At 39.6% G+C, this 26215-nt stretch overlaps 1 protein-coding gene across 2 annotated transcripts in view; it reads left to right on the top strand.

The window, feature by feature from the left end:
• The window catches only part of NAALADL2 (N-acetylated alpha-linked acidic dipeptidase like 2), a 691918-nt gene that overhangs the window by 46600 nt on the left and 619103 nt on the right, over nt 1–26215 (top strand). For both annotated transcript variants that reach the window (XM_067536536.1, XM_067536537.1), the window contains exon 2: nt 13587–13679. The gene's annotated coding sequence lies outside the window, so the exon portion shown is untranslated. The remainder of the gene's footprint in view (nt 1–13586; nt 13680–26215) is intronic.

Genomic DNA, 26215 nt, shown 5'->3' with positions numbered 1-26215 from the left:
GGGAGCTATTTGGTCACTTGATGTAGTGGAGATTCTTGGTATTTAAGTGTTAGTGATTTTCACAGAGAAATTCAGTGAGTTTAAAAAGTGACCTTTACATGGCTAGACAGTACCACCAGTGCTACCCCCACAAAGGTAGGATCACTGCCCTGGAGAGGAAGAGCAGCTATCTATTGCCATGGGGGTGAGGAGAGACAGCATGGCTTTAAGGCAGCGGTTCTCAACCTTTTTTTCCCCGAGTACCACTGGGCCAGGTACAGTCAGGTCAAGTACCACTTGACCTGACTGTACCCGACCCGAGTACCACTCGGGGAAAAAAAGGGAGGGGACCTGCGGCGGGGTTTCGCGGCAGGAGGGATTTGCGACGGCTTACATGGGGGGAACAATACCCGCCGCCGAAACCCTTCCGCCGTTTGCCCATTTTCGGAGGCAAAGTTTCGCAAGGGCGGGCGGGAGGGCACTTCCGGCGGCGCGGTACGGCTCGCGTACCACCCAGCCTTCTCGTAAGTACCACCGGTGGTATGCGTACCACCGGTTGAGAACTGCTGCTTTAAGGGGAAATCCCCGCTGCTGACATCCTGATAATAGGTTGTCTCTGAGACCTGAGTGCATTTACTTGGGGAAAGGCTCTTAGTAGTGCCATATAAGACCCGCTGTTGTGCGTGGAGTCAGTCAGAGCTCATTTCCTACTGTGTATGGGCTGTTCAGGGGGATCTCCATATTGCCTATCAGAAGCTTCTTCTAGCAGCATTTCTCTGTTTCTTGTTGGTAACTTGGCTATGTTTCACTCCAGTTTAAAAAATAAACTGGTCACCTTAGTGCAGTGGCTCTCAACCTTTCCAGACTACTGTACCCCTTTCAGCAATCTGATTTGTCTTGCGTCTCCCCCCAAGTTTCACCTCACTTAAAAACAACTTGCTTCCAAAATTAGACATAAAAATACAAAAGTACCACAGCAGACGATTACTTAAAAATTGCTTGCTTTCTCATTTAATCATATAATTATAAAATAAATCAATTGGAATATAAATATTGTACTTACATTTCAGTGTGTAGTAGATAGAGCAGTATAAATAAGACATTGTCTGTATGAAATTTTAGTTTGTACTGACTTCGCTAGTGCTTTTTATGTAGCCTGTTGTAAAACTAAGCAAATATCTAAATGAACTGATGTATACTCTGGAAGACCTCTGCGTATCCCCAGGGACCATGAGAACCATTGCCTGAGTGTTTTGAACTGCAGTTCATTGTCTGTTGAAGAACATGAGTAAGGGCAAGGCATGAGGTTAGCCCAGACAGCCGGACTTTTTCCAGATCTGTTGAGCTCAGTGGAATAGGAGGAGGAGAGCAAAGCTCAAGGACGTTGCTGGGTCCATGTATCAGGGGTAATTAAATACAATTCTAGGGCCTGTGTCCTGTAGGAGTAGGGTTGGGGCATTGACTGGTCTGAAAATAATTGGTCAAATGTTGTCAAATAATGTTTTTTTAAAAAAAGGTAATTTAAAGCACTAATTTATTAGAACAGTAAAAAAAAAAAGAGTAAGACTTTATGGTCTCTCATAAGCCAAGTCTTAGATACTTACGCTTAATTACAAAAAACAAGTTACTTAACCAAATTATTTTAACTCAGAAAAATGTGAAACACTAATGAAATGAAGTTAAAAAAAGAAATAATTATCATTACCTTTTTAACAGTTTAGTATTTAAATGTGAATGTTGTTTGAGACTGGACAGTTACCAAAGAAAAGAACAATGAAATTAAACAGAAATAAAATAAACACAAAGCAAATATAAAATAAATAAGTCATTTTTAAAGGCACTTATGCTAGGTAAGCAGCAGCAGGCCAACTTTTTCAAGCATGTTGCTTTTCAGATTCATCTTTCTTTATCAGCTTCAACTGCTTTATCTATGTCTTAGTCACCATCATCAAATTAATCAGTACTGTAAGGCTTGAGGTGGTTTTCAGCTAACAAGTTGTAGGTCAAAACTCATTTAAATGGCTAACAAGCATACCTGATCCTCAAGGACAATGGCTAGTGTAAGCATCCGATGGCTCAGGAAGCCAGATGTCTTCTTGGTGATTCTAATTCCAATGAGAACAGCACATTTGCTTTTAGAATTTCTGTCTCACCTGCCACCTATCTGTAAGGACCACCCCCCCCTTCTTCCTCCACCCTACCTTCCGCCCCGAGTGTAGCCCTAGGAATCTTGATGTAAGTAGAGTGATTAAAGTGTCTCTGCATGTATGTAACGACCATTATCACTGTTGTTCTCTCCGGATGGGACACTATATGTATTTGTAAGTGAATAGATGAAAAATTAAAAACGTACTATGTAATCAATAAGAAAGCGTATATAATTGACCACTGTAACACCATGAAGTTGAAGCTGATTTATCAGACTTCCCAGTATTGTGAATAAACTTCTTCAATATTGTCTGTGCTGCCTGATTCTTGGAGAAAGACTCCTTCATGCTTTACACTACCTACATTTTCCTCTTCATCTGATAAATATTGAGTCAATTCTTCATCTGCCACTTTTTCCTTTAATCTTAAATTGTGATACATGGTCATCAGTTTCCCAACAGTGGAGTTGGAGATCTTCAGTCTATTTCTGGTTTCTTAGCGGATGATTTCCCAGACCGACCAGTTTTGTTCCACGACTGCAGTAGTACACAGAAATGTAAAAAGAATTTCTGCCACTATCTGGAGTACAAGGAGGACACTACCCTTTCCACCATGACAAAGGAACAAACTGATTTGATTCAACTGCTGGGATTGCAGTCCACATTGTTTTACTACTAATGTGTTGCTTCTTGCTTTATAATTTGCTACATTGGGTAGAATTGTTTATTTGTTTCTATATCCTTTAAAATTTGCAAGATCCACTATAAGGTAACAAGCTAATTGAATTCATCATCAGAAATGTCTTGGCCTCGGAAGTATTGATCAAGAAGGTAGGCAACATTATGTGCTAGAGAGATCTCTTGATTCCTCCCCTCCCCACCCCAGACACACACATACATAATATTATTTTGTCAATTATCTTTTTCTCTTCAGATTTTGTAGGTGGACTGTGTTCAGTATTCTCACAAATATGTTTTTTTAAGTTCATCAGAACAGATAATGCAGAACAATCATTTTCCATATTTTGAATGGACTTACGTATGGGTTCAATAATGAGGTGAATTTTGACTTTCGCATCCAGAAGACATTGTCATCAAGAATGTCATTGTGGCTCACCTAAGGGCAACATCTGGTCGTCATCTCTTCCACAACAGCTGAGTGAAGAACCTTCTTGCATATTTGAAGATCTTGGAGATATTTAATAGAAGATGCACATTGACTACAACAAAGCTTACTCAATGTGTATGAAATTCACTGTGATACTAAAAGATGCTGAAAAAAGGTTGCTGGTACTTGTTTGTTTTTGAAAAAAACTTGACAATGCTTTTCCCTTTTGACACATGTGAAGAGAAAGTTGTTAGATATTCAACATCACTAAGGAAAAGTTGTGTTGTATGGGCAGCACATCTATAACAAAAAATGTGGATACTCATTTACAAATAAAGCCCTAAAAGCTTTCATATTAGCCGTGATGTTGGCAACAACCAAAATAGCCTTTTGTGGGCCTAATTAATTGACTATATTCTTTAAAGTCAGCAATATATTGGGGTGTGTGATGATGCTCAGTTGTGCATTGGATTAAGTAAAACACTTGTTGTAGAGTTATCCCCATTAAATTGATTACATTCTCTTTGCAAATATTGCTCCAGCCATTAAACACTAGAGACACTGATGCTGCTGCCAAAAGATGAAATAGAAGGAGAATGCACAGAAGAAAACAAATTTTAATGCAGACCAGTTTTCCCTTTCTTATTGTTTGGCTACAATAATCTGTATTTGGCAGTAGCGGGACACATATAACAAGAATTCAACAAGTGTTTCTCTATTCTATCTCTGTGTGTCATATACTGAAAAGAACAAAACTTGCACTTAGCTTTAACAATTTTTCCATGTTTATGGCTAGTAAAAAAAAAATCTATACAAATGATTTTGGCATTCTCCAACTCTGCATAATTTATTATGTCACTGTTATTAATGTCTGTCTACTTCTGGAATTCTCTCTAGATTATGAAGTATCTCTTCAAGTTCAATCAACCTGTAACCATTCAGTTCTGTTTCTAACTGCTGCTATTCCAGAAGATTCCAGCCAAACAAAATGTTTTCAGGCATGCTTTTCCATCCCTCCCAGGATCCTTTCAGGCTCTCGGGTCACATGGAAGGGAAGAGGGCAGGCAGTCCCTCCTCCCTGCAGCAAACACAATGGACTCTACAGAGAAGTGATGTCACACCCCCTCATTAGCATAAAACTTTTCATTTCATTAGCACAGAACTTTTCAGCAAGGTTTGGCTGTGTGTGTGTGTGTGTGTGTGTGTCTGTGTGTGTGTGTGTGAGAGAGAGAGAGAGAGATAAGGGGGATTATGAAGGGGATATTTTTTGAGAAGAGAGCTGTACAGTTTATTTACATGGACATATAACATGGGTTGTTTGCAGTGTTGGAGTGTGCATGCGTGTCGGGTTAATAGCTGTGATACTTTTGTTTGATAAGGGAGAGGCTTAATGGCTGTGTATCTTTTCTCTTTGTGTTGTGGGAGGAGATTTTATTTGCAAGTTAAGACAGCTATTGACTTTTCATTGCTTTACTGGTATAACGTTAGAAAATGAAAGGTTAAGAAATGCATTCCTAAACGTGTTGTATGGCTGTCCAGTTAGTTACATAAACCACATCAGATAAGTGTCCTATGCTCAGGTAGAGGTAGCATTGGCATCCACTTTTCATTTCTTTAGTTGTTGAGCTATGTGGGTGGGCCATGTGGAGTACGGTTTATCAGAATAGGGGTATTTCTATTATCCTCTTGAGAGATCTTGAAGAAACGTTCATGGAGTTATTCTGCAATCCTCTCCTAAAGATTTCTAGGGATAGCAAGCTTGCTTCTTCCACTGTGATAGGATGCTTTTCCATGCTACTCTGTGATGGCTTCAGTTGGAACCTGTGCAGTAAACAGGCTAGCACCATTTGGGACACCAGTACTGGCTAGTTCTGGGTGCCTTTGTCACTTTCAGGAATGAAACATCAGCCAAAACACTGACTATTAAAAGAGTGCCAGTATATTCACTGACATTTCGTAATATCCATTCTAGGGAGGGCGGGCGAACTGTGTAGCTACACCCTCTCTCCTCCCAACCAGGTCATTCTTGAATGCAAGTTGCTCAGAAGCTGAGGTGTCTATAAACATTTTTGATTAAGGGTATTTGTGGGAATAACATAAGGGTGTTCTGAGACTTATCTTTCTCTTTCATTGTGACTATAAATCTAAGGGTGTATCTGTCTGTCTGTTTTTATCAGCAGCTTCTGGTGTGTTGGCCTTGATGGGTCCTACGTCCATGCCCATTGAAAGTCTGACTCTGGTCAGGAGAATAAGGAAGAGGACTAGGGAGGACATGTTCTGTGGGATCTTCCAAGCCACAATTGCTTTGGACCATGATCAAAGGGCTTGGAGGGCTCTTCAGAACACAACCATGGAGAAAGACAGAATGGGGAGAACAGTTGCTGCAGGACAGGGAGGCACAGCGGGAAAAGGATCAGGAGGAGCAGTGGGAAGTGCACAAGAACATAATGGGTTTGCTTAGGGAGCAAACCCAAATGTTGCAGACCCTGGTGGATCTATAGGTACAAGATCCCAGACTCAGCAGCCTTGGCAGTCCTTGCAGAACTCCATGGTCACTGCTCTCTATATGCCCTACACCCCCGCGTATCACATGGCATCACTGTGAGTACATCCTTCACCCTACTAGTCCAAGCAAGGAGACAGCAAGGAGAACTGTAGCTACATATATACCCACCTGTGAAAACGACAGGTTAACAGGTGTGTATGTAGGACTGCACTCCGCTATCATTTACTTACATGGACACATGTGGACTGTGTTTTCACTTGGGATTGTGAGCCATGGGTCCACCCTCTTTAACTTTGTATGTGTGTTTTGTTGACACTTTAGTTTTGTTCACCGCTGATTTGCACACAAAAAAGTTCCATTTCTGGAAAGTCAGAGTAGTTTTATTAGTTCATTCCAAGTGCTGCAGATTACATAGTGGGAGGCAAAGACCCAGCCGTACGTGTAAATGTACACCAAGCATTACAGAATTCATAGCAATGTATATTCTGAAGCACAAAAGACAAACACTATTTTATGAAATCAACAGAAATCTCAACTGTTACTGATTCTTAAAAGCCTCCTTTCAAGCTTCCCTCAGCTGCATAGCTCCATGGTTGGCTCTTCTAATAGCCTGTGTGTTTGACTGGGCAAAGTTTGACACATTCAGGAGAGAGCCGACCACAGACTCACCCTTCCACTGGGGTGGCAGCTTTTCCTCTTTTGCTACACGGATATTATGCAGTCCGCAAAACGCAGCTATAACCCCCATGAGGATATTTTTCTCACTGAGATCTTATCCATTGAGTAAACAATACCCAGGTCCCTTCAAGCTATCAAAAAAAATTCAAGTCATTCTGCACCTGCTGAGTTTTGAATCTTTCCTTATTGTTGTCAAGGTAGCAAGGGGTAGGCTGAGACCCCCGAATCACTTTTGGCATTTCAATGTCACCAATGGTAATGTGCTGGCTGGGAAAGAATGTCCCTGCTTACAACTTTTTGAAAAGTCCTGTATTCTTAAAGATGTGAGCCTCAGGCATGTTTCCTGACCAGCCCACTTTGCTATCAATGAAGCATCCCTGATGAGCCATTAATGCTTACATAACCATAGAAAAGTAGTGTTGATGTATTCTGTGGCAAAGTGGGATGGCACCAAACTAGGGATGTATGTATCTGTGTGTGTGTGCCATGTATCGCTCTACTGCAGTTCAGGAACCTCATTATTGCAAATCCATTCCCTATTTCCTGCATGTTATTAGGAGTCACAGTCCTGTATGCAGGAGACGTTTAATTGCCTTACATGCGTGAATGATAACAGCCCCCCACTATGGATTTTCTAGCTCCAAAGTAGTTGCCCATTGCCTGATAGCAGTTGGGTGTTGCAAGTTTCCAGAGTGTGATCGTCACTCGATTTTCCACTGTCAATGCTGCATTCATTTTGGTGTCCACGCACCAGAGGGCCAGGATAAGCTCAGCACACAGCCTGAGAAATGTGGCGTTTCACATCTGAAAGTTCTGCAGCCCTTGCTGGTCACCCCAAAGCCACATTCTGATGCAATCCCACCAGTCAGTGGTCGTTTTTTTCATAGTGTGGAGCTGCTCCATGAATGCCAGCAGTAACACCTGGCATTGTTTTTCACTGTCCATCATCGTGCAGTTAGTGTACTCAACCAGCTCCACATTGTCCTCATCACGATCCCAGTTGTAGCTGTACTCCTTCAAGCTGTGCAAATACTAGAGAATCAAGTATCCCTTGGCAATACACAAGAGAATTGTGCTCAGCTCTTCAGGCTCCATGCTTCTGTCTGAAAAGTGCGTGCTGCTGGACTGTAGAAGTTTTAAAAATTGCCCAAAAATTATGGGATGTGAAAAGTATTATGGGATACAGAACGTGGCATAGTGAGGATTTGACCCCTAACTCCCAGAAATCCCTGGGTGACTTGCTACTATCCCTCAAAGCACTGTGAATATGTCCCAAGAGGCATCGCACTGGGTGGCGAGGGACACACTGGGATACCTACCTGGGGTGCACCATACTTTACATTGATGTTGCATCGATGTAAGCACTCCTGGTGTGCACATGCAGTGATGACACAAGCAGCCAAGTGTGCACATGCCTAAGCACTATACAAATTCGGTGGCTGTATGCCAACGTAACTTATGTCAGCTGAACTTCGTAGTGATTGGAGGTTAGCTGTTGGCTGAGCTATAACCATTTTTAAGGGGCGGATGTTGTTCAGCAAGTTACTACAAACAAACCTCTCACAGCCAGATCTGCACATTGCAAATATTTGTTTGTGCAACAGAAATATTTTTAGTAGAGGCTTTGCATCCCTGATCGCATGTCGGGGTCTGCAGGAAACTACACGCTCCAGCTGTTTGGTAATCAGTAATCTGACTGTCTGAAACAGCATGCAGAGGTACTAGGGAGAGCCTGTGAGAGAGTTGCCAGGGAGATAGGTGGGCCAGGCAGAGTTGCATGCTTCTTGTGCATTTGTGGTCTATTGTCTTTAAGGCTTAAGCTTTACAACACCAGTGAATATCAGAGACAACTTTAGGCAGTCCTTGAGGCATACAGTTCACAGCATCAGAACACATTTTGGCTCAGAATGCAACAGATGCATAGTGTGTTTTAAAATAGAGCTTAATTCTGGAGGATTCCCAAGATCCTGCTACTAGACCCTAGAATGTTTTAAAATATTATGCCTGCCAGAAGTCCTAACTTATCATCCTTCACCTTGCCATTTATACTATGCTCATCATAGTACTTCTGGGTAAAGGATAAGGATCTCTAAGAAAACAATTTTTTGACTCTAATAAGCTTAATGATTTGTATTAGTAGTTAAATTATCTTGAGATGCAAAGCAGCCATTTGGTTCTGTTAAATCAGATTAAAAAGCAAATCTAGAGCAAATATTGTTGAATCACATTTGTATTATTTAAAATCTTCTGGTCTGACACTTTTCCAAGTACAAAATTATATTATTATTTGTACTACAGCAGCTTTGTACAGGTCCCAACCAAAACTGGGACCTCATGGTATTCGACATTGTTCCAACACATGGTAAGAAAAAATCTTATTGTCTAGAGCCAGTTGGAAAACAGATTTATTTTTCCCTGGCAAGAAATTTTGAATGGAAAAATCACAGCATTTCCTTGTAAACTGAGTTTCTAAATGGAGGTTTGGAACTGAAAATTCTTGTTTCCTGCAGGGATTTTTGTCAGAACAGACATTTCCCTATGAAACATTTTGGTTCAACAAAGCTGTATTTTTCATCAGGAAAACCTTAGGCATTAAAATTTGTACCCGCTCTACTATAGCGTGAATGGAGAAGAAAGACAAGGGAGAGAAAACAGAAGCACAGAGGTAAATTTGTCTCAACCCAGTGCCTATCCACTACACCACACAGCCTCAAACTATCTCCTCAATCTGTGAGGAGATTTAATTTTGTATTAATTAACATTAGCATTTTTCATTAAGGATCCCTTAAACTTTCCATAAGATTAATTAAATATGCCTAAGGGACTTTTGAGGTTAAGCAGAGCTGTCCCCATTTTACAAATGAAGAAATGGAAACAGAGAGATCAAATGACTTGCCCAAGTACAGAATGAGTCCATGGCACAGCTGGAGTGGGAATAAAACCTTACCCTGTTTGCAGTCGAAGAGATTGTAGACTTCCATCCTGTTAATTCTTTTAGTTCTAATGTAAATTCTAGATCCTTGCTCCTTCAGGCACTTAATCATATGTATATATTTACTGATATGAGTATTTCTATTGACCTAAGCAAGACTACTCACACAAGCAAAGTTACACTCATGGTTAAACCTTTGGATAATGGGAGTTTAGTTAAATTTGACTTCTTTGTCATAGGCTGCTTGGCCTAATTGTTTTCTAAAGTAGATGTATTCAGGAGAATTATTTAGAACATGCTTGTATTTAATAGTTGATTAGTATTGGTTTTCTTACAAAAATGTGTATCATAACTGACTAGTACAATAACTTAGTGGCTGTTCTTCTTTGATGTGTGTGTGTAAGCCCTATTATTATTATTAATGCCTTTTTGGAATGCCTATCTCAGATTTCTAATATCCACTGCTAATGTCTAATCCTGTAACCTCTTATGAGATATTCATAATGTGGCTCTCTCTAGGGTTTAGCAGTAAGGTGGATTTAATCTTATAATTCATCTTTTAAGCAATAAAACTGTAAGACAGATAAACTGCTTTGGTAAAGTGAAGCTTTTATCTGAGCAAACATACCTACTGAAGGCCCAGGAAAAGGGCTGTTTTTGTATCAGGCCAGTAAGTAATGGTAATATGCACCACTATAGACATTATCATTTCAAAGTATCTTATTTTTTAAGGAAAAAGAAGTGCAATAGAGTGTTTGTGGCTGTCAAGGAATTTTTTTCCCCAAATGAAATATCAGTTGCTTCATCATTTTAAACTTCTGCTGCTTTGATATTCTTTGTCATCTTAATTGTCTTTCTGTCATAAGGGTTCCTATTCTTTGAAGGGCAAAATATGGTTTACCTGCGGAGCTGTGCTGTTTGCTTTCTCTTCTTTGAAGGCAGCTGTGTTTTGTTTTATTGTTTGGCTTGCCTGGCTGATTCCCTTGCAGTGAAGATGCACTGTGACTGATGGGATGCTTGGCTTTCTGCTACTGCACTTGACTACTTCATCTTTGGTTTTTGCAGTGCAAAAGCAAATGATACACAAGCTAATGAGAAAGGATGGCTAGGGGGGCTGGCCTGAAATTCTGAAACCTTGCATTAAATTCTCTGCTCTGCTACACATGTCCTGTGTGGTTCGGTTAAGTGACTTAATCTCTCTGTGCCTCAGTTCCCTAGCTGTAAAATGCCCTACCTCACAGGGGTGTTGCGGTGGTGAATACATTAGAACACTGAGATGCTCTGACACTGTGGTAATCAAAGTATCTTAGATAAACAATGTTGTCTTTGTGTCCAAGAGGCTCCTACACTTGGCAGTAGGTGCTCCTATGAACCTTAATTTATTTAATATCAGGTTTCATTTTGACTTTTTTGAATTCAGTCCTAGCATATCTGGAAAGCTTCATCCTTTTCTGTTCTCTTTTTCTGATGGGCAGAATATTTGCTTCTAGTGTGACTGCTAAACATTGTTGTTGTGTTATATCAATTCGATTGTACAAATTGTACAGGCCCCAGATTGCATATGGACTTTCAAATCATTTGTATGTATCTGATTGCTTTAATCCTTTAACATTTCTCTTATGGTTTGTTTCTTTCTTTTTATAATAAACCTTTAGTTTTAGTTACTAAAGGATTGTCTGGCAGTGTGGTATTTTGGGTAAGATCCAAACTTATATTGATCTGGTACTGTGGTTGACCCTTTGGGGTCAGAAGAACCTTTTTTGTAAGGAGCATAGAGTTTAAATAACTGGTCTCTTTACTGGACCTAGTGGCTGATTGGGAGCCGGAGACTGGAATGCAGTAAAGGGGGCTGTGTGTATTTGTATACTGGCTTCTTGATAACCAGTGTAGGGAATCAAAAGCACAGTTTGTGGCTAGTTGGGAAGCCTGGCTTCAGTGCTACCCACCAGTGCTGGGAGAATCTGCTCTCTTTTTGCAGCCTGCCCTGACCTTGGCATTTTCAGGTGGCTACCCTAGTCACGGAAGGGTCACAGAGGTGATACTGCCCTTCTTGCTAATACCGCCTCTTCATTACCAACATGTTACTGTGTTTTTAGTGGATTACAATAGGGCACCTCTTAGTTACTATTCATTCTTTTTTCTAATTTAATGCATATTACACTGCCAGTGATTGTGTAGCAGCAGAGGGATTACTTTATCTGTAGTATCTTCATATTAGTTTGCAGTTAGTACATCAGTACCAAGATCCTACAGGACAAGTAGCAGCTCTGTTTAAGTTTACACCAATCTGCCTTTTCATTACTGAATGAGACATCTTGCTTTTGTGTGTGATGTTTGTGAGAAACAAATAAATGCTCTTGTATTTTATACGAGGAAGAGGGTTGCTTTTTTATTTTAATGCACTGATTGTGACAAGTTTGGCCAGCAGAGAAGTATGGAATCCCACATTCCAGAGAACTGGAAGACTGAGGGAACTGTAATGTGCGGGAAGATACAGATGACAGATTTCATTTTTAATGTATTTCACATTTGAATATGTGAAATATTAAAGGGAATGTTTAGTGCTCAGAGCTGGCTGTGGATTTGGAGTGAGATTTGTATTGTTGATATGCTAGATTATATAAGAAATGCTCTTTTTAGCAAAACAACACATCATAATTAAAAACTAACCCACCAAAAGGGATTGCAATGTCTTATACCCTGATAAATGGTCTGTGAAATAAATATAGACAGTTTGATCTGAAGTGAGAACAACTAGATGTCCATACAGCTTTGGTTTCCTCTCTCATGTATTAAGCAAGTCTTATCCTGCTTGTAGGGGAGAGTGGGCTCTACATTAGATTTTAGTGAACAAAATGGTGGTTGGGTTTTTTGGTTGGGAGGTGGGTCTTGATCCTACAAGTCCATATGTGATATGCAGCAGGGAATGCAAACTTATGGTCCAGCACCAATGAAAAGGGATGTTATTGACCAAGTGAGATGAAGTGCCAGGCATCATCTTCTGTCTGGAGCGATAGGAAGTCTCAAGTGCCCAGTCTATCTTCTTTCCAGTCTGGAAGTTTGCAGTGTGTGTAAGAAGATGCATTGCATGGCAGTGAATTGGGATGGACATAAATGCAATCCACCTCATCCTCAGAATTCCCCTTTTTGGCCTTACTTTTCCTACTAGCCCAGAGTAACTTTGTAGTCACACAGCCACACAGTCATTAATGCTAAGTTGAGTTCCCTGTGCTTTCTGTCCGACTCATAATACTTAGAAATGTAACTCTGTACATCTGTGCTGTGCAGATCAAACCATTAATCTGGGTTTGACTCTTTCAAAGCAGCAAGACTATATGCAGCGCATAAGCTAAATAATAATGATGATACAGCACTCTGCATCCATAGATTTCCGAGTACTTAACAAAGGAAGATAAGTATTACTGTCCTTATTTCACTGATGGGAAAACCAGGCATGGAGAGATTGCCCAGCATTTTTTAGCAGTTTAGTAACAGAGCTAGGAGTGGAACCTACCTCTATCTATCTACTAGACAATGCTGGATAGAGGGTTTTTTGGAATAAAATTTAACTGTAAATTCTTCAGGTAGAATGAAACCTCTTTGTTTGTTTAAATGCAAACTGTTTCAAAAGGGGTAACAAAGCATTCATAAATATATCTTGTGTTGGGTTTTGGATGTCAGGGAAACAGCATCTTTTATTTACATTTCTAAATGTTATAATAGTAAATAGATTGATGAATCCTAAGGCCAGAATGGACTTTGCTGATCACTTAATCTGACCTCCTGTGTAACACAGGCCATAGAACTTCTGCAAGGTAGTTCCTAGAGCATATGTTTAAAAAATTGTTTTAAATCCAGTCTTGATTTAGAAATTGCCAGTGTTGGAGAATCCACCACAACTGTTGGTAAAGTGTTCAGTGGTTAACCATCCTCACTGTTAAAAATGTATGCATTAATTTCAATCTGAACCTGTCTTGCTTCAACTTTGTCTGCTAGATATAAGAGCCCCCCATTATCAAATATTTGTTCCCCTTATGGATACAGGCAAGTCATCCCTTAACCTTCTCTTTGTTAAGCTAAATACTGTACATGGAGCATGCTGAATCTCTCATTATAAGGCAGGTTTTCTGAGCCTTTCATCATTCCCAGGGCTATGACCTGAACCATCTCCAATTTCTTGGATTTTCTTATGAAATTTGCTGTGAAATGTAATGTAATGATTTATTCCTTTTGCAGAGCATTAATCTAGAACTCTGGACTCGAAGACTAGAAATATGCCTTCATCAAAAGGTGTCTGAAAATGATGACCCTTGCTGTCTTGGCTTTAAGGTATGTGAAACAATATTGTTATACTGCATGTCTCCTCTAACTTTCTGTTTTCTGGTAACCATTTACTTTAAAAGATAATGCCGTGTGAAAATGTTAGATGCTTAGGAGACATTCCTTGAAGGAGACGTATGAAAATTCAAGGTTCATTCAAATGAAGTTTTGATTTAAACTAAAAGTTTGGGAGAGGAGGGTTAGCAACTGTGGTTCACACAAATTAGAGGGTGCTCAGTGGCATAAACATTTTGTGAAGGGAGTTTTGCCATGGTGCTAAGAATGACAATGTGTATGAAGGACAGATCACTAGAATTGAATGAGAAGTTTGCATTACTAAGGCACAGAAGGTAAATAAAAGTCTTGCTATGTTCTTAAAAACAAAACGAAACAAACAAACAAAAAATAAAGCAGGTTGGGCTTGTGTTTTTTTAAGTGTGTTTAAAACAAAGTAAGCTTTATGTTTTTTTTTATGGTGCAAAAAAGAGTCAAGTGTTGAAAATAAGAGTAACAATTAAAATATTCAGGGATTGCAGGCTCTATCATTTTCTACATTTTATAGTTAATTCTTTCTGCCTCTTTATTCATTCTGGTTTCTCATATCTAGTGAACTACACCTAAAACATTGAGTCAGCATCTTTCTATTCTGACCCATTCCTCATAATTATTGCTTAGTTTACGTTTTATTTGTGGCAAGATGTGGCAGGCTAATATCAATGCACAGGGGAAATCATCATGGAAATGTATCACTTAATAACTTTTCAAGCTCTTTCTTTCTTAGCTATATTCTATGGGTAACTACTCTCAATGTCACGTATACTGAACACTGACCTTAAGCATAATGTATGTGTGTTTGCTGTCTCTCTCTCACTCTCTTTCAAATCATGCAAAATGAATATTCTTCAGATTGTAAAGCCTATGGATCTCAGTGGCTTGGCATGCCTGGGAACTAAAGATTAGGGGAGATTCACGGAGGCAAGAATCATGTTCTCATTTGCAAGTTAAATATATTTAACCTTTCCCCAAACTTTAAACAGCTGAATATTAATATGTGGGCTGCTGTCCCTGACTCTCAGATTTACCTGTGGGCCCCATTTATCTCCTACTAGTGACAGATATTGGATCATGCCTCAGAACTGTGATCCAGATGACAGTTTGAATTTTGAATATCTCAAAAATTCAAAAGTTGTTCAGCTGCCTGGTTTGGTTCAGGCCTGTCTCTTGATATTTAGAACCAGATAGTTACTTAGAACCTGATTGAGTCCAGTAGAAGTTTTGCCTGAGTAAGGAGACCCTGATCAAGTTTTTAATAATACTTCAAAATTAGTAAATTCTCCTCTTGATGAGTGTGCAGGGCTGGCCTCAGCCCTTTAGGGTGGGACTGCAAAACAATATCCTTCCCACCTGCCCTATTCTATTGTAACTGATTGTTCTTCCTCATGGTCACATCCCTACATACTGGGCTGAGCTGTCCTTCCTTCAGCATTAATGGGAACTGAGCACTCATCAAAGAGGGAATATTCCTCACAGATCATTAAATTAGTTTTTAAAAAATTACAGTTCATATGTAGAGGTTAGCATTTAAAACACAGCAGTTAACTACAGACACAGTATCTGAGCATCTGGGAAATATCACAGTTATTCCTACATTACAGATTGGTAACTGCTTTGGAATATTTTATTTATGGTGAGCACTGGATTTACCTAAGTTGTTGTCATTGGACAAAGGTACATAAAAAGGTAATAAAAAAAAAAAAAGCTTTAATAAATTGCTGATAAAGGGAGATGGAAGGAGCTTATAATGGTGAAATCATGTGACACTGGAACTTCCACTAAAACGTATTGAGGGAATTATTGTGGTTGCCATTTAAAATTTCATCATTTGCCAGTGGTTACTACAGAGTAGTACCTGAGATGCAGCAGTTTACCCTGCATTCTTGAATGAGAAACAGCTGCAGTATCTCAGATCTAACAGTGTAGAAACTGTGGCTAGTCATCCACTGTATGTGCCTCCGATTGTCTGAGGTAACAAAATAAATATAAATAAAATTGTACACTATAAAATCCCTATTTCCATGCTGTAGTTCTTAGTGGGGGGAAAAAAAAAGTCCTCTAACTGGAAACAACAAGAGAATCTCTACTTTAGCTTTTAACTTCTCAAAGTTGAAATAGGAGGAAGGATCAGCATTCCTGTTTCTTTTCCTCGGAGTCTGATTGTAGGCTCTTGGGCCATCCACCCTTTGATGTTGACCCTGGTGTCACACATGCTACATACAATCTGTAACTTGTAAAGACATTACTATTCTTGCATGCACAGACAGGAGCAGAAGCTAGTTTTATGATGAGAGTGGCCATATGCACGTATCTAAAAAGCAAGTTGGAGTTATGCATTGGCCAAGGTATGTACAGTGATAAAATCAGAAGTTTTTCTTAGAATTATAGAAGTGGAGAAGTTCTCTTGCCATCTAATTCCTCTCTTACCAATGTATGGTTGTCTCCCTGCAATATATGTATCTTGCAATATATGTATCTGTTTTCTCCCCGTCCAGGACATCTTAAAATTTATGGAATATATTGTAAAATACCCAGGAGCCTTATTTAAAGAAGCACGGTAAACTTCAAGCACGGTGTGCTTGTACTGTGTTTTTTACCTAGCAATTCTTTACATGAAATGGAAGGATTGTGTGCACATTTCTTCCTCCTGCAGCTGCTCTATAAAGAACTTGGAATAATTCAGATAACTGAATCTAATAACACATGTTTTAGAGGTATTTCTATTAACACTGACTTTTAACAGAGCCCCCCCAAAGCAATTATATGAATTGTGTGGTTTGACTGAGGCATTTTAGACATTTTAAAATTCAAAATGATGTTATTTTGATCAGAAAGAAAGTCATCTTATTTCACATTGTGGTTATCTTCATACTTTTTTTTTTTTAAAGCAAGTATGATGGCTGTTACCATAAACCTAACAATACAGTCACAGTTGCCTGGCAACTGGGGAAGATATGTTGTAGGCCCAGAAGAATAAACAGAAGATTCAGCAAGTTTGGGTCATTTCTAGAGCAGTTAAAGACTTAATTGTGCATGGGTGTATGTATCCTTTTAATATCTGAATGTGTAATGGGAGATGAGTTAGGCTATGTCTACACTAGAGACCTTACAGCGGCACAGTTGGATTGCTGCAGCTGCACCACTATAAGGTCTTCAGTGTAGCCACTCTATGCTGACGGGAGAGAGCTCTCCTGCTGGCATAATTAAACCACCCCCCATTGAGTGGCAGTCACTATGTCGGCAGGAGAGAGTCTCCAACCAACATAGCGCTGTCCACACTAGTGCTTTTGTTGGTGAAACTTACGTGAGTCGGTCGTATGGTTTTTTTCATAGCCCAACCAAGTTTTGCTGACAAAAGGGCTAGTGTAGACAAAGCCTTAGACTCATGTTGCCCATTTTTCTTTGTACACTGTTCTGAAAAAGCAAGAGGAGTGACAGAAAATCAGGTGTTTCTTTAGAGAAAGAGGCAGTGTATTGTGAACTCCCGTACTATATTCCTTAAGGGTGCTTTGCCGTAAGGCTTATAAGCACATTCAGTAAGACACATTACATTGCTAGACCCGCCATGAAATATCACTGGATTCTTGAGAATTCTAAGTATTTGGTCATGGGATGGTAAGGATTAATATTACATGGCAAACTCAGGAAAGCCGTCTATTTTTAGAAGTTAGTGAAGCATAGGGGTAATCATGCCTGGAAGTGCGATCTCTCTAGTAGTCTCGTCAAGGTAGAGTCATATTGGCTTAGTCCAAGACCACACTGGGTATTACCACCAATGAGCTAAATGGCTAATGGAGATAAACTGAGACTTCTGCTTGCATTGCACTTAAGATCTTATATCGAATGAATTCTGTGGGGCTCAAAACATGGGTATAGAGGTGAAATATATATATATTTTTATCTACTATATTTCCTATACTTTAATCACACCATCTCAGGCTGTGAACTCATCCCATCTCTTGCGCTTGTGGTACAAAGAATACAAGAGACTTGACTGGCTTAAGCTATCAGGGTTGCTCTTTCAGTGGGAACTTGTTTTGAATAGTGGAGGTCAGTATTAGCCTGAGAAGTGGCTTCCCCTTCTACTTTAGTTAATTGTGTGTGTTCTTTTGTTCATTAGGGAGATGTAACATGGTCTGTGGCTGTTGATGGCTGTTCTCTGGAAGACCTTTGTAGAAAGATGATACATTGGTGGTTAGCACTAGACTTGGCTCACAGTGCCAGCCATGGGAGTTCAAGGGTGATTTCCATTGCAAATAGGATTAAATGTACAGTCTGTGCGGCTGAATATTGATCTTAGCAACTTTATTCCTATCCCACAAGGAGATTGTTGTCTTCAATTATATAACTAATTGTGTGTAATAGGGAAGCATGTGAATGGGAAGCATGAGTGCAAATTGCTATGTGTTGTACCCTGTGTATAGCTGATATTCATAGATGGAGGAAATAGAATAATTTCTCACTCTTCTGAACACACATTTCAGTTGCTTTTCTAGAAAGACATTGTTTCCTAATGGTTAGACCAATGGTCTGGGAGTCAGGAGATCAGGTTCTGTTCCTGACTGTTCTACTGTCTTGCTGTGTGTGACCCAATTAACCTTTCTGTGTCTCCCTTTTAACAGCAGTCAAAAGGGGATAATTATACGTATCCACACTGGTGAAATGCTTTGGGATTCTTTAATTAAAGTTGTGATGCAAGTGCAACATCATGTGGTTGTTTTAAAAAAAATACCTTGACCACCGGAGGAGTTTTCATTTATCCCAGGAGTAAAATGAGACAGTCCCATAAGAGTCAAGGCTGACATTTTTAAATGTACTTTGAAAAGTTCCTTATGGGAAAACTGAAGTAAACGGACTTATTGGAAACCTTTATTAATAAACAACAGATGATATTTTAAAAGGTGATTCTACAGAAGAAGGATACTTGGAATAATGCCAAGGAATCTGCAGATGGAACTGATCAGCTCTTTCTGATGAAAGCAAAGACAAACCTCATAAAATTGGAATAAATAAAAACAAATAAATCACTATTCATTAACTTCCATAAAGCACTGTACTCTATATACTTCAGTTCAATAGGCAGAGCAAGTATAAAAGAAGCTGATAATGTGTGTGCTCTCAGTAATGAAAAGAAGTTTAATGGTAAAAGTTTAAAAACTGGTGTACAGGTAAGGTACAGAATACAAATCTATCTATGTATGAAATAGCAGAGAGGCCCAACATCAGTGTTAAATAGATGTTATAACCATTTTATCATATTCAGTAAATACAGTGAATAAAATTCTACTTAAGTTCTTACATCTATGAAGAATTGTCAATCTTTCTTTTAAAAACTTACAAATATGTATCCTTTCCCCACCTCCAACCCCCTTGACTTCAGTGGTATTGTTGCCTAAATTAAGGCTGAGCCTTATATGTCTGAGCCATTGAAAATCATATGCTCTTTCCATTTTTCTCCTCTTCCCAGTATAATGCTGAACACTTGTTACCACTTCATTAATTGGTTTACTTGTGCTCCCCCTGTTGTCTGTCTGTATCCACCTGTTGTCTCGCAGTGTATACTTTGATTGTAAGCTCTTCAGGATAAGGACAGTCTCTTTGTTTCTGTATAGTGCCTAACCCAATGAGGCCCTGATTGGGGCTCCTTCCCGTTACTGCAGAGCATGTAATAATAATAGCTGTTGAAAATCCATATAAATAATGAAGAAATTAGCATGCTTATAACTTGTCAGTTCATGCTGCCACTGAAGTATGAAAGAGAGTTACACAAATGCCTTTACTGGGAGCAGGATTGGGTACACAGGCTATAGTTACTTTTTAATATGAATCTCACATCAGTAAGAACAAGTAACTGAAAGATGCCCTGCTGCCATTGTTTTGTTAATTCTGGCAGTTCAGCTATTAACCCTGAAACTGACCCAGGGCAGTCAAATGGTGCATCCGAGACCTTACGATGAATCAGGAGTAAAGCTGCAGCTAGAACTGAAGGGGTTCCTGATTCCTAGCATCGTGCTCCATTCACTAGATTGGGCTACTTCTTTGTACTACAACAGGACTGTACTACATTATGCTATAACAGTTATACAGAGACAGGAATGAAAAATACTTACAAAGACAAAGCCTTTCCTTTGGCAAGTCTGGTAACTATCTAATATTGCAATTTCCTTAGACCACTGAATGTCTGTATATAAACGGTATGTTTTATTTGCTACTCAAAGCTGGCATGAAGTGGAATACTGTTCTGACTTCTAAGTGAATATTTAAATTGGTTTCTTCATTCTGTATCATTCAGATATTCCTTTGCTTTTTGACAACATAGAGGACATGCAAAGAGTGGCCCTGGAAGGCGAAGCCTTGTATGTGCCATAAGCAACATTTGATGGCATAGGAAGGATTCAGATTCCCTACCTTAATTATGGACACACAGCTACTGTCTCAGTGAAAAAGGTTTTGTTTTGCATTTGGCCTGTGGTGCTGTTTGCTTTATTTTACCTTCCACCTTATTGATTTAGGCACGTGAGACAAATGCATGCAGTATGAATGGCAGACGGGGGCATGGGTGATCAATTTTAGGTCTTCTTTCCAGTGTTGCTTTTGCATTAAAAAAAAAAATCTACAGAAATAAATTTAAATACAAGAGTTAGGTATTAGCAAGCACAGAGCAAACAGTTGTGTGATTCTAAAGTATAGCACAGTAACTGGAAGTGGGAAAAGTAATTCTTTATTGCTGAGGCCCTACTTAACTTGCGGTATTGCAGAAATGACAGATTGCGCAATATTAAGCTTCCACTGTAGTTTTGACAGCGGGAGACCCACTGTGCACCGGCCTGACAGTGGGTGCCCTGACCGCTCCAAGGCTGAGAGCAAGAGCCCCTGCTGTCAGCCCCGGCAGCCGCTGTCAGCCCCAGCCCTCTGCTTTCAGCCCCAGGCAGTCAACAGCGGAAGCCTATGCTCTCAGCACTGGGCAGCCGACAGCAGGAGTTCCCGCTCTCAGTCACAGGCAGCCGACAGCAGAAAATCGCAGAAAAGTTATAATGGACTTTATTACCACAAATAATAGGGTCCATTATCACTTTCTTCAATTTTCCATGACTTGTCTGCTGCTCAACTGCAATTTTTTTTGACAATCATCCCACAATTCAAGTAGGGCCTTATTTATTGCAAATTTCAGAGGAATGGGGGAACTGTGCTAATCTAAAGTCAGATTTTCTCCAATTGGAGACAGTTTGGTTTTGTGCCTTTTCTTCCTCTGGAAAATATATACTGATTAGTTTTAGAAATAATGCACAGATATAATCTTTAATCCTAAAAGAGATGCATGAACGAATAGTGAGAAGTGTTGTTCCATAGCAGAAATGCTTTGTGTAAGACATTCTAGTTGATGTTATACAGTGGTTAAGAATATGCACACTGTAGGAATAAGCTATACTGGTTATGTTTGTTTAAAATTTGGGCATCCTATCCCTACTTTCAGGACTGCACATTTTACATCCTTATAAATGTTTCTTAGCCAGGCTAAAAGGAATGAATTCTGAAGATGTTTGTAATCTGACAGTTTTGGAATGGTAATTATCCTTTCAGCCAGGGGCTGCATTCATTTAAAAAAAGTCCCTTATGCAGTTGGGTCACATTAATTTAATCATGTATGCACGTGTCAAGCCACAGATTCAGAAAAAAAACAAGCCCTATATATAAGGTTTTGCTCTAGTGAATCGCTAGGGCCTAATTAAGTGTGGCAGCTGGTGACAGAATTAACATCTGTAGTTTACATAGGACATCAATTAGCTGGTGTGGTATGATTCACAATTTTGTTGTTTTCCTTCAAAGTGGCAGTAATGTGGTGGATCAAAATCATGATCTTCGGTCTCTCTTCCTTGCACCTCAAATTCTTACCTCCATCAGATGCAACCTTTTGTTCCACAAAATGTGGTATTTCTTTTAATCATCAGTGATGGGTAACTTGAAGTGAAAAGCAAGTGTATAACTGGGAAGGGAGGAGATGATGAGTTACAAATGTAATGAAATATGGCCTCATATAAATCGGTTGTCAACAGGGATCAAACCTGATCCCTTCAGCACCAAAACCACAAACGCTTAATACTTGAGTTAAAGGAAACAACTCCTTCTGTTGTAAATAAGTGGCTGTTATGGTTGCAGGAGGTTGTTGTTTATGGGCTTTCTCTTCCTCTTCTTGTTCCACTGGCAAAACTCTGATTGACTTCCATGAGTGTAATTTCAGGGCCTATCCCAGTGCCTTTATAAACAATTGAATTAACCTCCTCTGATCCATTTGAATTTGAATGTGGTACTCTTCTGACCTCGTCTCTGAGATCTAGCAGTAGGCTTTTCCCGCTAGGGGAGAGATTTCCCCGACTCTTTTGGGAAGACTGAAGCCATGAAGTGAAGAAGGTTACTTTTAATGTAGAGTAGATGCTGCTGGATGCAAGGATTCATTTGAAGGCGGATGGTGATGAAGGAACCAGTATAAGCATTGACTAACATTGCCTCCTAAAGGCTGAAAAATTAACTGTATGATAGTTACACCATGGATGAATTTGACCTGTTCTGTTCCCACTGTCACACTCCATGTGCATTCTAGTCAGGCTTACCAGCAGCTCAGCAGGAACTCACAGCTCCTGCAATCATGGAATCTGTGAGAGATGCAACATATCAAACAGTTTTGTTCCTATGACAACCTGATGTTTGTGTTTCCTTAATAAACTGGTTGGTGGGTGAGAGATGAGGCATAAGTACTACACCGAATGTCATTTATAAAAGTTCTTACTGCTGCCAACCCACAGTAACTTATACATTGCATACATTTTCATAACTGGATCTATTTATTGTTTTATAGCCTACCCCATTGGTAGGTAACACCACACCTTGTGGAGTACACGACCTTGTTTTTCTGAACCTGCTAACTTCAGTTAGGCAAAAAGAAATAGCACATAGCTTGGTGTTCTCTGTGATCCTCCATGTTCTGCAAACATTGCATTTTAACATGATTTTTTTCCACCTTCATTGATATCATTACACCAATATTGGGAAATTTGAACTCCAACAGTGGGCTATTTGGGAAAGGAACTAAGTGGAGACAGACACAGGATGCTTTATATTGTATTTTAGATAGTAAAAGTAGGGCATAACTCAAAACTCAGAGCTTCAGAAATACAGATACATATATAATATGTATGTATTTATCCTCCAGCTGGACTGTTGCTGTCTGCAACTGCTCCAGGACATAGTAGTGTAATGCCTGTCAGCATAATAGGGCCAAAATATTCAGAATTGTCAACTCATTTGGGGTACCCTGAGTTTTGGGTGCCAAACCTGAGCTGCCATTGCCCTGATTTTTGAGAGGTGCAGTACATCTGCCGCTGCCATTGATGCCAATGGGTCCGGCAGGTGCATAACATATTAATAAATCAGTCCCTTGGAACAGATTTATTCTCACTTGCGCTGGTGTAAAAGTGGTGTAATTTCATTGACTTCAGTGTAGCCACTTCTGACTGTACGTCATTGTAAGTGAGGGGAGGATCAGGCTCCTGGTGCCTTGGCAACTCAAATTTAGAGGGCACTTGAAAATGTTGGCCAGAATCTTTAGGACTCTCTTAAGATTCCTCGTGCCAGAACCATCCTGTGTTAGGGAAAGGAGGTGCCTAAAGATTAGGTGCCCTGCCAGAGGACTTTTGGGAGAGCACACTCACCGGTGACCATTGCTAAACCTTTCGAGAAGGTTTAGTTTCCAATTGGCGAAGTACAGGCCATTGCTGCGTACCAGTGTGCTGGCATGGTAGTGAGATGGGCATGACTCCAGTATGTCTGTGCGTACCCCTTTCCAGAATGTTCAGGGCTGCTAGTAGCACCTTCTCCCCTGTACGTGGGAACCGCTTGTCTGCCTTCTCTGTGGAAAGACAAGGATCCAGAAGGTGGTCCCTGTGTCTATACTCACCTCTAGTGCACCTGCAGTGAAGTGGCCCTAATTTCACCCGTTACGTGAATGCTGTTAATCAAAAGCAATCTCTCAGTGTGGGGACCAGGTGTCAGTCAAAACCATCTCCTCGGCTGGCATGGAAGTATCCTGCTTAGTCTGGGAACTATTTACCAGCTTTTGTTGCGCCACAGGATACATTCTAACTGGTTACATTCAGAGAAAATTCTGCTGTTAGGAGTGCCCTGCTACCATCAAGGGAAATAATGTGTTCATATAGTACTGATTGTATAAATTCTTCATTTGCGAGTACTGGATAAGGTGGTCTGTGGTTGTCAATCCTTTCCAATGGAAGGATTCTCTCCACCTTATGTATACTTTATGGGGGAGATTTCCCAAAGTTTCTAAAGGAATTAGGAGCACACGTCCAATTGACTTGAAAATCTCCCCTTATAATAAATCCAGAGGGGTAGCCGTGTTAGTCTGTATACAGCAAAAAACGACGAGAGTTCTGTGGCACTTTAAAGACTAACAAATTTAATATTTGCAGGCATAAGCTTTCGAGAGACTTCAGCTCTCTTCTTCAGATGCAATAATACAGAAAATAGGTAACACAGAGGCATCTTATAGATATCCAGGTGCATTGAGAACAATGGGGGAGGTGGAGTCCGGTACTTAAGACCTAATGACGACCATTGAGTAAACTTTCGCGTTTTATACTCTGTATTTGCCACAACAGCGTGGGTTCTTGTAGGTCAGAATTCAAGTTGGAAGAGAACCTATAGGGCCCATTCCAAACAAAAGTTATCTGAACTGTGATAGATATAGCTGTCAGAGTTGTAAAAATCCAAATGCAAGATCGCATGTTGTAGTGTTTTTAAGAAGCACTCTCTGTAAAAGAGAAAAAGGATGTAGGGAATAAAGTGGTAAAAAAGATTTTAAAAAAGAGGAAAAGCCTTTGATTTAATTTCACTGAGGTTTTTGCTCTTCAACCTTCTTAATATGGTCTTTAGAATAGTAAGCTCTTCTTCTTAGTTGTGCAAGATAAAGTTCAACATTAGCTGGCATTTATAAGTATTTTAGCATTTTAGTTCTCTTTCCAACAAATATTTTAAAAAAGTACTTTTCAGTCCCTTAGGTTTTTTATGCTTGTTTTCATCAGTCAGTTTATCCTTTTGAGTTCCAACTACATATTCACCAAGGTGAGGGTGGGTGAAAATTAGTGGTGCAAAGATTTTAGAGAAAACAAATATAATCTTGCAAAAAAAAAAATTCTTGCACTTCATCACAATTGTAAATAATGGCATGTACTGAAGGACAGAAAAACCCTTTATTGTTTCTCTTTATACTAGATCTAAAGGGATGTTTTCTGAGCCTGTAACTGATAACAAAGTATCATCTCATGAATATCAGCTCTTTAAACTTGTTATACAGAAATTTAATTTGTTTAATTCTGATACTTTGACTTAAGGCCATATTAAAGGGAGGGAGTAAATTCTTCAGTTTTCTGTCTTATTATGGACTGAACATGAGTTCATTACTGCTCTGTTCATCACTTCATCTTCAATGCCGATGTCTTTGTTCAGCAACATAACTAATTTGCATTGTTGTCGCTAGTAGTATTATCCCTGTTTTCTGGCCCAGGGAATTAGAATGTGGAGGGCATAGAAAATGCTACCCTTTCACAAATGGTAGGCACTCACGGCAGGCTGGTGGCACAAGATTTCCACTGGGTGAGGAACATGTCCTAAGTGATCTTCCAAAGCCACTCTTCAAATCAACGGAAGAGCTGGGATTGCAGCTAAGGAGTTACAGAAGAACCTCAGAGTTATGAACATCCCAGGAATGGAGGTTGTTGGTAACTCTGAACAACACAATACAGTGGTTCTTTCAAAAGTTTTCAACTGAACATTGCCTTAACACAGCTTTGAAACTTTACTATGTAGAAGAAAAAAGCTGCTTTTAACCATCTTAATTTCAATGAAACAAGCACAGAAGGAGTTTCCTTACCTTGTCAAATCTTTTTTTTTTTTTAACTTTCCCTTTATTTTTTTTAGTAGTTTACATTTAACACAGTACTGTATTGTGTTTACTTTTTCTTTTCTTTTCTTTTCTTTTTTTGTCTCTGCTGCTGCCTGATTGTGTACTTCCGAGGTGTGTGGTTCACCAGTCAGTTCATAACTCTGGTGTTCATAACTCTGAGGTTCTACTGTACTAGCTTTCATACCTAATAATGTGTGGATTAAATTCATTAATGTTTGTAAAGAGGTTAGGATTAGGGCTGTCCATATAAAAATCATTCTCTTAATAAAGATACTGGATTTCTGGCTTGTTGCAACAATCTGTAAATCAATAGCCCTCCTTTTTTGTCCTATGACTACAGGAGTGTTAAAAAACCTTGAATGGTCCCTTACAATATGTGCTAACTACTTATGCTTAACTATCAGTTTGGTCTTGTATTTAGCTGTGACACTCTGAGTACCTTTCCCAGACCTGAAGAAGAGCTCTGTAAAGCTCGAAAGCTCATCTCTCTCACCAAGAGAAGATGGTCCAGTAAAAG

Source organism: Emydura macquarii, unplaced genomic scaffold, assembly GCF_026122565.2.
Source record: "Emydura macquarii macquarii isolate MOO-44397 ecotype Brisbane River unplaced genomic scaffold, CSIRO-AGI_Emac_v2 contig_3603, whole genome shotgun sequence".
In the NCBI taxonomy this organism is placed as follows: domain Eukaryota; kingdom Metazoa; phylum Chordata; order Testudines; family Chelidae; genus Emydura; species Emydura macquarii.
The sequence above is the reverse complement of the archived record's forward strand: the minus strand, read 5'-3'. Positions and strand labels throughout refer to the sequence as shown.